The sequence below is a fragment of the Rhynchophorus ferrugineus genome, unplaced genomic scaffold (assembly GCF_030347505.1).
Source record: "Rhynchophorus ferrugineus isolate W39M unplaced genomic scaffold, kcgeb_rfMv2 rfM3, whole genome shotgun sequence".
Taxonomy (NCBI): Eukaryota; Metazoa; Arthropoda; class Insecta; order Coleoptera; family Curculionidae; genus Rhynchophorus; species Rhynchophorus ferrugineus.
In genome coordinates, this window is record NW_027472582.1 from 53,743,795 (window position 1) to 53,758,991 (window position 15,197).

The following is a 15,197-nucleotide window of genomic DNA, read 5'->3' on the forward strand; positions in this document are numbered from 1 at the left end:
CACTAACTTTGACCACAAACGGCCATTTATTGAATTAAAAAGTATAAATCAGAAATGAACCGAGACTGAACTAAGTGTTTTTCGCTCATCATGCCTTCGGTCCAAAATCCTTGGTCTTGTCTTTCGATTTTTGAAGCTCGTGCTCGTCGACCGTGTCGCTCAAGTTTTGTAGAAAATAATTAAGATGTGATTATGGAAGATGTATTCTGTGAGTGAGTATTACTTCCGAAGCAGATTCACAGCACAAAAACAAGCTCCAAATGATATGTAATGCAACATCGTCAGCTCGAAAATTATAACCATTCTTGATACACGGATTGAAAATCTGAGTGTACAAATTGTCCTGAATTTGTGTAATTACTCAGAAAGTTTAAATTTTCGATTATTATTCACAAGTGAAGAAATGTTAATATCGTGAAGAAAATTTGTTTGAGATGAATATGTTCAATGCTTTAATAAATTTAATATTTTATTTATTCAAAAGAGCATGTTGGGGAATTCATTGATTTGTTTCAATTAATTTTCATTAGATAAACCGAAGATTAATTTGCTTTGTTATATTAGCCAAAGTTTTTGGGAATCTATCATCTACTCTATGTATTGAATATTCCGTAAGTATTTCAAAATAAGTAACAATACATTTTTTAAGATATGCAAAAATTCCTAGAACGCTTCCTAGAACAATTTTTAGTTTTTATAGAAGAAAAATAGCTGCATGATTCAACTTGTCCAAATTATTAACAAAATATTTCAGACAAGAATGGGAAGTGATTTCCCATTTTCTATATACATATAAAGTATCATCAGAATAAAATTCAAACAGCTACTATATCTGCATAGCAGATCAATTGGTTTGAAATTATCGAAATTAGGATAAATAAAGAAGAAATTTAAACAAGCAAATTTATTCAAGGGAATTCGTAAATTGCCTAAAAGATGACGAAGGTTGCAGCGTCAGATAGAGTATACTTTGAGTAAATTTACAATTCATTACATAAGCAAACAAACGTCTACATAGATAGATAGATTGACCATGATTATCAAAACAAACAAAAACGATAATTGGATTGGTTACAACAAATCATAAATAGAACCAGACTATGGATTCACTTAATGAAGCGTCGAGGGATCAATATATTTTCTTTCATTACTTTATATATCACCTAAAAGTGAAAGGACTTCTTAAATAATACTGATGGGTTTGTCTCGAATGAGTAAATTTAGACGTATTATTCTGAGAATATCTTCGATCGTCACGTTTTCATGTCAAGTTATTTATTGTTAGTTGTAATTCTGGAGGTAATTAGAATTTAAGTCTAAATAGCTGATAATTAGTGCGGTTAAATATAAACATTCAAATTTATTTATAAAATACTTACCTATGATGTACTAAAGAATGAAATAATTGACAGAAATGACACTGAAATAAACGGCTGTTTTATTCCATTATCCTGAAACAAAAATTAGCTGATAAAGATCTTGAAACATTGATTTAATTCATATTAAATAGTACTGTTGTTTGTATATGTATACATATCTCGATATTGGTGGGTTTATATTAGGGGTGTTGGCCACCGAAAAAATATCGATATTTCGATATATCGATATATCATTTTCATTTTATTTCTTTATAATTTCATTTCGATATTTTACAAAAAAATATATCGATAATTTTAAGAGAAAATAAAAATAGCGAAATACTAGCCTAAAGTATATATTATTTCTAAATTTTTTAAAAAATAGCAACATTTTAGATAAATATTTAGAATTAAGTACTAATTAAGTCAAAAAAATGTCGGCCGAAAATATCTATATTTTTTCAGAAAATATCGATATATTGACATATCGATATTTTTTCTGCATCCCTAGTTCAAATAAGAACTACAAGTGTTTAATTATGAATAAAACTCCGAATGACAATTTATAATTTTTGCAATATCACTTCCGTCCATGTGATCACGTTACTCAGTGAAAAAAGTCAGTGTTTATAGAGTCGATTAAATAATTACAAATGTCTTAGCCGTCAACTTGGGAGTTCAGTGGTTGACATGACGGAACGGTCCTCCACTGCTTTGATAATATTACAAAAGGGGTAAACAGTAGTACATGGAAAAACATACGTGACAAAACACAAACAGCTTGGGTTTAAACTAAATCAAATGTGCAGCCACAAACAGTGGCTGGGCGTAAATCTAAATTATCCTTAGATAACGTGATTTTGTTATATAAGTTAACACTTAGGCCCATTTGGACCTATGGTATTGAACTGTGTGGTACTATTAGCATATCTAACATAGATATCCTTCAGAGGTTCCAAAATAAAGTGTTGCGAGTCATCGTCGATGTCCCATGTTACGCCCAACAAACTGATTCAGCGCGATATCATATTAGAACCCGTAATGAGTGTGATTCGCAGTGTTAGTGCAAAGACATCCCAATGCACTCGCCAAACAGCGTAGGCCCAAACGTAAACTACCATACGAACTGATTAACAGACACATAGAGTGAGCTATAATAATCTCTATAATAAGTTAGAGTAGTCTTTAGAATAAGTTAGGATAGACTTTAAAACAATTTAGAATAGTATCTAGAATAAGATTTAGATTATATCTTTGTACAACAGATCACTTACTGAAGTTATCAGATAAGGATGGTTATATTATATAACGGAAATCATATAACAATACGTATTGCCCACGGGCAGATTTTTGAAGTTCTAAGAAATAAAATAAAATAAATATTAATAATATAGAATGGTAGTAATGTACTGACACAAACACTGTTTCAACGTATTTAACACTAACATTTTTAATTGTACTAAATATGAGTTCTAGAGGTATATCACCTGTATCATTTGAAAGACTTTCGGAACTTCATAATGAAATTCCTTAGTATTTGGTATACTTTAGCTCTAAGTTGTTTTTGTGAGGAAAATATGTACTTCTTCCGTTGGTTGGTAGTTAAACGTTGGTCTAGATGCAACCCAAGATATTTAGCGTTTTCTGCCTGGCTGCAAATAACATTCGCTGATAGCAATATTCTTCTACGCAAGCTAAAAGTTACATGGCTGAATTTTGTTTCATTCATTGGTAATAATCAAGAGTTAAGCCATGTGGAATGCATATATTAGTACAATAGTGATTTTATTGGTTCGTAAATCAGCAGCATACAGATTCTAGAATGGTTAGTACAAAATAGTAGACCCACCAATACACTGCCTTATGCAAATCCTGAATTTATTAGATATAGTTCATAGTCTTGTTTCATAGTAAACTATATATCTGTAAGGTAATATTTCAGTAGCTGAAAATGTGGATAAGGAGAAATATAATGATTATATTTAAATGATTAAACATAATGATTTATTATTCGATGATATAATGAAATTAATGAATTCTTTTAATTCCAATTACAGTATGCCAAATGGTTAGTGCATCATCTGCTGCGCGTTCTTTCTTAGAAACAAAAAGAAACGAAAAAAGGCTTTATACTTGGTATTATTATAAAATATCTGTAAATATTTTATAAGGCAATTGTTTAACTGAAAAAAGGATATAATATCTCTCTTTGATTTGAGATTATAAAAAACTAAAAGGCCAAATTCTTTTTTATATAAAAATAATAAATATCATGGTTAGTTGGCGAATGGCTGTGCATTCTTTATTAAAAAAAAATAGGTTCTTCATGTTGGGTATCCTCGGTAGTACTATGGCATGATAGTCCTACATAATTAAGCACTGGTTGACTGGTCATATTTGCGATTTTTATCTTTAGTTTGTTCCTGTTTTTTAATTCCTATAATTTTATTATAATATTTCTCCCATTACCAGAGTTCATTTTTGAATTGATTATTACTTTGTGTGTTATGAATGTGTTACATGTATCCCGATTACCGCGTTCAATTTAAAAATATATTAATAATTTCTTCAAATGCTTCTTCAGGGAATATTTAACATATTTAATTAAAACTTTTCTGCCCCGAATTTTAATGTGAGTCTTATTACACACATAACCACAAATTTCCTTTATAATATTCATAGAAATATTTATTATTCTTATTTCAGGAACGTAACGCTAAAAAATAATAAAATATATAATAAAATGTTATCAAATATAATTCACTTTAACGTTATCGTATATCTAAAAACTACAGTTAATTATAGAGCCACAATAATTTATAGGTTAGAGTTATAACCTCTCACTACCATAGAAAAAATGCTCAATACTATTGCTTTCAAGAATTTTGCATACGATTGGCAGCCGGACGACTTTGACAGGCTCATTCGTTTATGTGATCGAACTAATCAGATAGAATTGTGTCTCTTTTTAACTAAAATAAAATGAGAAAAACGAATTTACAAACGAATTGCGACAGGCAATACATTGAACATCTTGATGACGTATGTACAAAAAAACTTTGAATAGACTTTATGTATATATTTAAGTATATTTAAAAAAAAATTGTATTGACCCAAAATATATCGATATTTTTTAAACGTTTAAACAACTAGTGATATTTTTAATGAATATTTCAAATTAGTTGCCGAAAATTCAATCAAATTAAAGATTTTTTGTTTAAAATGGCCAAAAATATCGATATCCTTTCGGCATCCATCAACTATTAGCAATTTGTTCTCAAAGTCGGCAAATAAAAGGATTAACCCCAATATCCAATTATAATGTATTTATTGAAAAATCCGGTGAGTATTAATAATATATAATTATATCTTATCTTAGTTAATCAAACATATTATTATTATTGGAAAAATAATTTATAATAAATGTTAAAAATAGATCGAAAATAAAGTCTACGTCAACACAAGCTCGCATTTATTAAAAGCTCATGAGGTTTTTTTCTAATACCGCTTGCTAATTGTTCGCCAATATTGTGCGAACTCAAATAAGCAAACGCTCGATTCGCATATTTAGTTGCATTTTAACGTGACACTAATTGCCACGTGGTACCTTTTTATTTTTCTTTATTGATTATTGCAATGTATGTATTTTATACACAAATACTTACTCGAATTTAATATAACGAACCTTGTTGACGTCAAGAACCGCATTACTGCAAGTTCATTCAATCATATTGAGACTCCGTTTCAAATACTGTTTATTTTATAAGATTTTTATATAATCTTACACAAATAAAGTACAAGCGCTGAAACTTTCAGGTTAATATCTATATTTTGTAATACTTGAAGAAATTTTGAAAATTTTGAAAATAAATATTTTACTGAAAAATCATATGATCTTCGTTCAACTTAAAAAACATTGGATTAAGAAAAAAAATTTTGGTAGACGATATAAATAGAAAAAGGATGTTTATTAATAGGTCGAAATAATGAGGTAAAATTTCAAAATAACATCATTATTTATTTAACAAGTTATGCAGAAAATGAAAGTTCTAATATAAATTAACTATATTTACAATAATAATAGAAACGTATAATGATAATAAATAAATCAATAAATAATTACGTTTCAGAAATAGAAGTCAAAAACTGTACGGAAGAAGATTTCATGCAAATTTTGTTTTTTTTTATAAAAGCATTCCATCCTATTTCTCCCTATCTGTCTGGTAATATGTCGATACCATGTCGAAAGAACGAGTTTGTTCTGGCAGCAATCTAATCATCGATCCATTTTCGCATTTTTTAAATATCTCTAAACAGCATACCAGGCCAACCAAAAGGCGCTATTGTCTGATGAATATGTTGGGTGTGGCAGAACTATCCAATTGAGTGTATAACGTTTATAACGTTTACAATGAAAGTCGTGGATCGCTTTTCGTCTGTTAATTTTCTTCAATTGATATCGCTAGACATCCGCACTAACAGCTTCATTCGGCCTTGGCACCTCGCAATACACTACACCTTGCAAATCCCATCATCCAAAAAATTTACGAGCTTCAATCGTTGAACAAAAAATTAGGATGTTACGAAGCAATATCACCCATAAGTTTTTGAAATAGTTTGATGAATTTCGGTAGCAGATTTCAACCAGACAAAAAAGTAAGGAATGTCGAATACATCAGATAAATGAGCCTGAATGTTATTTTATATAGATAAAAGCCAAAAGCAGCAAATTTAACAGTTGTTTACATTGATACTTCGCATTTCTACCAATAGATATCACTTATCCAAACACATGCCAACATCCTATATAAGGTTTTCATTATATATGGAATAATATTTCATTGACTTTGTAGAGAAGTAAATTTAGTTGACACTATTATTTAACCCCTTTCTTTAAAGTACAACTCTTCTAAAAGCAATATGTTAGTATATTATATTATTTTAGAATAATTGGTGGACACGAATGTCGAAAACTAAAGTGAAGAGTAAGTTTATTTGAAAAGATTTCTGCAAACATAAACATTTGTCATAAACATAACAAAGGAGACAAGGACATAAATATGGAGGTCTCAATGTACCGTGTAAGCCCGGATCTTCTTCTCTTGTAACCTCATGTAATTTATCTGGTACCTTTCTTGTACTTTTTAAACGCAAAGAAAAAATCTGTATTAAGGAAGAATAAATTCAGTATTATCTGCAGCAGAGTTAGTATGTACGGTATGCTTTTAATACATTACATATATTTTCTTGGCATATATTTGGCAAGTCAAATTTTATACTAACTCGGTTACATATTTCAATCATAGGTCATCATTCTATGTATTTTTGACTAAAATAAAATGGGTATGAATAATTTGCTACGAGGTAAAAACGAATTCTGTTTTTTTATATACTGGAATTGGCAATATATTCGAAAAGTCATTTATGATGTGTATTGACTGATTTATAAGACACCAACATTTATATTATCGAAATGTGTCTACGCGAACGTATCAAATATATTGTATTCCTTGTTTTGGCGAAGATTAATTGGTATGAAAGCAATACTTTTAATATTAACGGCGACAAACCCTTTGTACAGACAGCCCATAAAAGATAAAAGTATATATAATGCTACCGATTTTAAATGCTATTTTAATATGTAATTTATAAATGCTCTCTGGGAAAAAAGAACATTCTTTCGCATATTGTAACTGACGATGATAAATGAATCTACCAAATGATTCAAAACAAAAAAAGCATATCTTGATATGGTATATCCAGATATGTCTTGTATGTGCTGAAATTAGTAAGGAATTATGTAATACAAGTTACTAAAATCTAGTAAAGTTATCATTTCTGAAGCCTATTGACGCCATTGAATATTTTTACTAAAAAAAAGTCAGTCAAGGGGAAAACGAAAGGAAATTATGGAAAAATATATATTTGATCTGTTATATTTGAATCTCGAGTAATCTAAAATTGCTAATGCAAATAAAGAAAATATTTATTTTCATTTTCAAGGTTATATTGGAAACATCAGGTTAGACAAAAGCGCTCCGCTTAGATTAGACTTAAAATCAAGCAACTGTACTGGTTAGTAGGAAGATAATCTCTACTTGATCTAAAGTCAAAGAGATTGGTTTATTAGTCAATTATAAAGCCAATTTGGAACTATGGGAATATAAAGAAATATAAGGTTGCACTGAAACATCAAACCAATTAGTAGTCCAACGAACCCAAAACAAGGTTCTTCGATTAATTACCGATGCTTATCGTTACATAACCAACAAAGAGCTCCACAATCAACTCGGAATCAAATGGATATACTATATCCATATAATGGATATGTATTAATCCCCTAATCGCCTTGCTTGTGTATTAATGCAAGTACAACAGAACAGTAGCAATACATTAATTTGAAAATTAAAATTATACTAAGCATATCTAATGTAAGATGTAATGAATTTAAAAAAATTGTCAAGTGATACCTCAACATACATTCAAATCTACCTGACATAAAACAAACATATACTCACCTATCAAAAACAAGATATAAATGTTGATAAGAATGCCGAAATTGAAATTAACTTCTGAGAACGTTTTCATCATCTATATATAAAATGATTATGTAATTGACATATTGATAAACAGTGATAATTGTATGAAATAAAACCAAATAAAATGCTAATTTGAATGATAAACATCAGCACGACAAGAACTCGAATTCAACACTTATACTATCTTAATTTAAAGGGAAATAGAAATGCCAATTTACGTAATAAAATATACAAATAAACACCCGCTAAGGGACGTGTTTGTTGTTTTTCCAAATTGTTTCCGCACCAACGCGTGTCAATGGAAAATTCTGCTAAACCGAAGTAAGCTGAAACGGCGATAGTATCATTTATGTGTTTCCACTTCATTTAGTTCGGAGGAAATATTGTTGTCAGTTTGGTTTTGTTCACGGTACCATTTGGTAACAACCGAACTGTTTTTTTGAGGGCGTGTCTGTTATAATCTCTATTAATAGTGATTGACGAATATTTTTTATCTGGCATGTATGAAGCAAAGCAGATTAGAAATAATTGCTATAAATTGTTTTTTCATCATTCTTTGTGATTAGAATTTGAATTGATTGATATAACAATTAATTGTCTTCGTTACTATTCATAAAAATAGTGTAGTATATTAATTAAAAAAACGCCATTTATATACCCTCATTTAACCCTTGTGTGAACTTTAAAGCAATATTTTTATTGGACTTTTCATTAGTACATTGTTGTTATATACAGTAGACACACCTCAGGTGAAATTCAATTTACTCTTATTTACGCAGTTTATATTTCCATGGTTACTGATACTTTGTTCTAAAAATGCCTTGTTCAGTTGCGCAGATTTATATTGAACCATGTGACTGTCTACTTTTAACGCCATTTTTTCCTTAACGTTATATATACCGTTTTGATCAGTGACCTTTTGCCACTATTCTGTAAAAATGTAATTCTGTCCATAACTTCTGAGATTTCTGGTCGGAATACCGTAAATACTAAACCAAACAATTTTCACAACTTTTTTTAGCTTCAGATAATTAAATGATTTTTGCAGAGAGTATTTATTTGACTAATGGTAATCGAACGGGTTAAGATCCGGGCTAAACCGGTCATTAAGGATATGTGTGATTTAGCCTTGTCATTATCGAAGACAACGCCTTTCCTATTAATTAATCCTTTTTTATCTCCCGCTTCAAGCGCATTGACTGTTGACATTAGGTAGCCGAAACAATGGTTTGACCAAATTCCTGCAATTCATGATGAACAATTGCTTTCCAATCTGACTAAACACAGAGTGAATAAACACTTACTAGGTATCACGTGTAAAGTTTTACGTAGATGTAAGAAACAGTAAAATAACAATAATGCAACACTGTTTCCAACTGCCAACGCTAAGCTGAGAAAGAAGTGATATAACGATTATTACACCCATATTACGATTGGAAGAATCCATTATGATTGGAAGAACCCATTACGATTGGTATGGTCGGTCATCATCGGAATCATCGTTTACACTATGTCCTACAAACAGCTGGTGTATGTATAGAAAAGTCCAAAATGAGCTTACAATCCGGACTGTTTGCTTCTTATAGCGAAGCATAGGGAATAATTATACTGCCAGTGAACCAAAAAGGGTGCCAGGTTTATAAGATTAATGACAAAAGAGTAGACGCCTAATGAACTGCAGGTTGTAAACATTTGCTGGATGCTATTGTTATAAAACTCGATAGTACAATTACAATTCTATATTTTAATTACATAAAATATAATGAACTATATAATAACTTTAAATAAAAGAATAAAAGAATCATAAAAAAGAATAAATAAAAGAATCAACGAGATAAATATATAAGATTTGAATAAGGTTGTCATACGAAATAAAACAGGTTTTACATACAGAAAATAGTAAAAACACTAAAATATTTAACAATTTGAATTAAACAATAGCGACCCGAGAAGACGTATTAAATTATAACATTGTTTGTTTATCTAAAGTGTAGAAAACCCTACGAGATACAGTGTGGTTGTTCAAGAATAAATACGACAAAGCAGCTTTACAAAACGCTGGATTATGTTAAAAAAACTTAATGGAAAATCCCAACATATTCGTTGTGAATTGTCTCTTCAGATGGATTACTCCGCTTCATATTATATTCCCCATAGCTTATTTTTCTATTTTTGTCTTGTTTGAAAAATATTTACTTACCTTAACCAGTTTAATGATATTAACAATTATAAATGTTGATTATAGGTACTGCATGTTCATTTAAATAAACGTAATGTTATTTAAGTAACTGGACATGTTTTCTACATTGTTAAATAAAAATAAAAAATAAGTAACCGAGACGAAATGAGACGAACCTAGTAATGAAATAACCGTTATCAATTGAACATTCTTTATTGCCCTTCACTATACCCTTTTACAGTTAAAATGTGATTACATTCAAGAGCTTATTGATTTTACATCATGTCGGAATTCTCCACGGTATTTCCCCAGCGTAACATTGTGCATCGTTTCGTTTTATAATAAAACTAAAACGTTGTAAATATTTAGTATATGGTTTATGTTTGCTAATAAATTAACAATGTCTTTTCCTTTGAAAATTGTTAATTACCCAGTTTCATGGTTTCCGTTACTTTCAAATATCTTTCGATCTCTAATGAATGTATAATGAAAATAGTATTTTATGAACATTTATTTTATCGAGAATTTTGTATCTCACTAATATGCAGTATGGTATATATAAAAAAAGCTTAGAATTAATTTTTTTTCTCACAGTAATTAATATTTAATCTCAAATAAATCATTGTAAAGCCGGAAAGCAAATTGTATTTATCGATATATTATCAAAGTTACTCAAATCTAGGACACAAATTATGTAAGGGCGATTTTTTAAACAATATTTATGGTATTTAACATAATCATAAATGAAAATATTCTATGTGTATTCTAACCTGATCTGTTTGTTCATAGATTATTTCAGTTTTCTCTCATTAACTTCATTATATTAGTTACTTTTTATTTTATCCGTAATTTTATAACTATTGTTATAACCCAGGAACTGATGCCAAACTGGATGCTGTCACTAATATAGTTAAGGATCATTAATAATTTGAAGCATATATACTTACAAAACATGTCAATCAAATAGCGGAGGGCCGGCTTGGTTGGCGAAGTAGTAAAGCCGGCAGGAGGGTCCACCTACTGTTGTGATAGTTGCGGGTTCAAATCCTGCTGCGACATGGTCGTAAATTTATGTTATTTTATGTGATTGTTTAATATTTGTGATTATCCTGGGCAAAAGTGTAAAATCTGGCAGAGGAAAATGATCCCAGTCACGCCAGTAACCAGGCTGGCTAAGTCCGGATATCTTCTGGGATGATTTCTAAGTTGGTCACCAGGCAGTCGGTAGGTTTAATGCCAAGGACCGTGATTCGCAGCCCACGTTAAACAGTCGGTCCAGTCCAGATAAACGTAAAAAGTTCATTGGTAAAAAGGAAACTGTACTGATTATTCGGAAGTAACTCAACTTGATAAAAATGAAAAAGATGTCAGTCTATTATAAAAGCTTATTTGGACTTATAGAAATATTATTAACAGAATTAACAGTAACATTGAACTGGTATATAAGTGTTTAATGGTAGCTTAAGTATCCTAATTTAATTTTCATTTGGCACAGTCATCCTGTTTGTATATTGGTGCAAGTAACAAGCAGAAATTAATTTTATAAATTAAGATTGTACTAAACATTTCTAATGAGTGTAAACGCTGGTCAGTCATGATAATTACCTTTCTTTGCTATATTTCGGATATATTTCTCTTATTTAACCATTTTCACTGATAATTAGTTGTCCAGCTACGTTTTCATCTTGGTTTTAGAACTGTCGTCTGACTTCCTCGACACTGATTATGGTAGACAGTAACTATTATGATTTAATTATTTTTGCTGATTTCTTTCTTTAGAATATTAATTGGTTGATGTTGTTTTACTTAAATATAATTTTTATTTTAACAGAAATATTATATTTCAATTTTATTTTTCAGATTTACCAGAACCAAATATTTCAATATATTGTTAATGTCTAATATTTTTGAAAAGAAGCCATCTATAGCGACCTATAATTGATGAGAGAACTAAAACATTATTGAGTGTGTCGAAGATTATGAAAAAGTGGATTTATAACTGAAATAATTCGCTCGAATGAAGAATACTGGATATTAGATATAGAACATAAAATAGTTATTTATATCTCATGTAGTTTATATCGAGTACCGAGGCCTGAATATTCCTATTGTAGTTAAGAGGTGAAAATGTCACCCAAGGAGAATAATTGGTAGAATCATTAAAGTTAACCAAGAAGATAAGGTAATATATAGTGCGTAAAAATGTTATTAAACAGTTATAATGATAAATTATTATAATTGATATATTACAATATAATTAATATTCTCCTTTTAAGATTAAAATATGTCAATGCGATTAACTAATAACATTGGTAGAGGTTTTTGAGATAAATATCATCCAGGTTTAATACATGGCACCCTTATTTATTACTAAGTAGATATTAAAGGAAATATTGATCAATATATATTTGGCGTGACATGTAAAATGACTTGATCTTTTACTTCATTGAATTGTGTTCAAAGGTCAAAAATTTCAATTTACATCACCTTGGAATATTTCATGATTTTTGGTGGCATTTGTGCTTTTCGATTGTCTTATACACAAAACGCCGTAAATATTTATACTATGTTTTTGATTTTCTAATAAGGCAATGAAAATACCTTAAATAACATCGAATTGGGTTACAAAATGAATAAAATGTCGAAATGAATCTATTGCTGTTTTGCTTCAGGAATTAATTCCAGATTACAATGTCAATTGTTGTATAATCACACCTTTATTGATATTCACAGAAGGTTATTGTCTTTATTTCTCATGAAAATATTTAATTTGTTCCTAGGTTCTTCCTAGGTTACAGAACAGTATGTTTAGTCGGATATATCATCATTCCCTTTAAACTATCTCTTCATTTTCAAGCTTAATATTTAGTAACGAAGTACCTGTAACACGTATATTGCTATATCAACAGATATATCTGAAATACGTTAATAATTTATATAGATAATACTAATAACTTAAGTTACTTTAATTGATACAGGATATATGTTTTTTATATTCGGGGGACATACAGTTATGGTATTTTGATCGTAGTAGAAATAACACCAGAATAAAATCGTTTTAATAATGACAACAAAAATTGTAAGTCATAATATCTAAATCAGATCATGATGAAATGATTAGAACATTTTAAGTTGAATTCATGAATAATTGAAGTTTTGTAATAAACAGACCTGTAAATATAGTCATATCATTAATAATTAAAATATTTGTAACTAATATTATTATTATTATATTATTATTATATTATTATTATATTATTATTATAATATTATTATTATTATTTCGTATTTAGAAAATGGAAAGTAAGTAATTGGTTGTACTAGAATAAAATGGCTACTTAACATATATATTAATTTTTTTTATTTACTAATTTTCCAGAACCATATTGGTGTAATATAATACTTCAAAGAACTCCTGAAGAAACAGGAGCAAGGGCTGAGCTGAGAAGAGAAAACATGCTTTAGACCAAATAGTGATTGTCTAGGTGAGACTTTCACACTCATTTTATTACCACTTTATGCATAAATGTCTTAGAAGAGAGTTTTAGATGTTGTTTTTCTTAATTTTAGATCTGATTTTAGAGTTAGAATATGAACTGTACAACTTCTGAACGAAAAATATAAACCAAGTCCTGAGAAGTATTTCAGGTACACCGAGATATTAAAGGACTGATTACTTACTCCGAGACCTTCAGATACCGACTCAGGAAATTAAGAGAATTGCAGACTAGGGAGATTGGAGATTAAGAGAACGGAAACATGGGAACAGACTTCATTCTCATCTAAATATCGTAATACAACTCTTGGATAATACCAGAACAGGACAGAGGCTCAGAAAAATTAAACCACTTGATCTTGTGTAGTGAGGCGCACTTAATAGAAAAAAAGCAGTGTTAACACATAAACATTATTACACTAGAGACTACGATAGGGCCGATGAGTCCTCCTTGATATATATCTGGATTTAAGTTATTGTAAAGGCAAATTATAGGTTAGTCGGCACCGACTAATAATAAATAAAATAGATTAAAAAATATACTGTAACATTAAGTTAATAAGTAAGTCATAATATCTAAATAAGATCATGATGAAATGATTAGAACATTTTAAGTTGAATTCATGAATAATTGAAGTTTTGTAATAAACAGACCTGTAAATATAGTCATATCATTAATAATTAAATTATTTGTAACTAATATTATTATTACTATATTATTATTATTATAATATTATTATTATTTCGTATTTAGAAAATGGAGAGTAAGTAATTGGTTGTACTAGAATAAAATTGCTACTTAACATATATATTCATTTTTTTTATTTACTAATTTTTCAGAACCATATTGGTGTAATATAATACTTCAAAGAACTCCTGAAGAAACAGGAGCAAGGGCTGAGCTGAGAAGAGACCAAATACATGCTTTAGATCAAATAGTGATTGTGTAGGTGAGACTTTCACACTCATTTTATTACCACTTTATGCATAAATGTCTTAAAGGAGAGTTTTATATGTTGTTTTTCTTAATTTTAGATCTGATTTTAGAGTTAGAATATGAACTGTACAACTTCTGAATGAAAAATATAAAAGTCCTGAGAAGTATTTCAGGTACACCGAGATATTAAAGGACTGATTACTTACTCCGAGACCTTCAGATACCGACTCAGGAAATTAAGAGAATTGGAGACTAAGGAGATTGGAGATTAAGAGAACGGAAACATGGGAACAGACTTCAGTCTCATTTAAATATCGTAATACAACTCTTGGATAATACCAGAACAGGACAGAGGCTCAGAAAAATTAAACCATTTGATCTCGTGTAGTGAGGCGCACTTAATAAAAAAAAAGCAGTGTTAACACATAAACATTATTACACTAGAGACTACGATAGGGCCGATGAGTCCTCCTTGATATATATCTGGATTTAAGTTATTGTAAAGGCAAATTATAGGTTAGTCGGCACCGACTAATAATAAATAAAATAGATTAAAAAATATACTGTAACATTAAGTTAATAAGTAAGTCATAATATCTAAATAAGATCATGATGAAATGATTAGAACATTTTAAGTTGAATTCATGAATAATTGAAGTTTTGTAATAAACAGACCTGTAAATATAGT

General features: G+C 29.4%; 1 protein-coding gene across 2 annotated transcripts in view; it reads right to left on the minus strand.

Moving 5' to 3' along the window:
• Window positions 1-15,197, minus strand: part of LOC143193470 (uncharacterized) — a 187,173-nt gene that overhangs the window by 95,791 nt on the left and 76,185 nt on the right. For both annotated transcript variants that reach the window (XM_076399692.1, XM_076399691.1), the window contains exon 2: window positions 1,380-1,451. The gene's annotated coding sequence lies outside the window, so the exon portion shown is untranslated. The remainder of the gene's footprint in view (window positions 1-1,379; window positions 1,452-15,197) is intronic.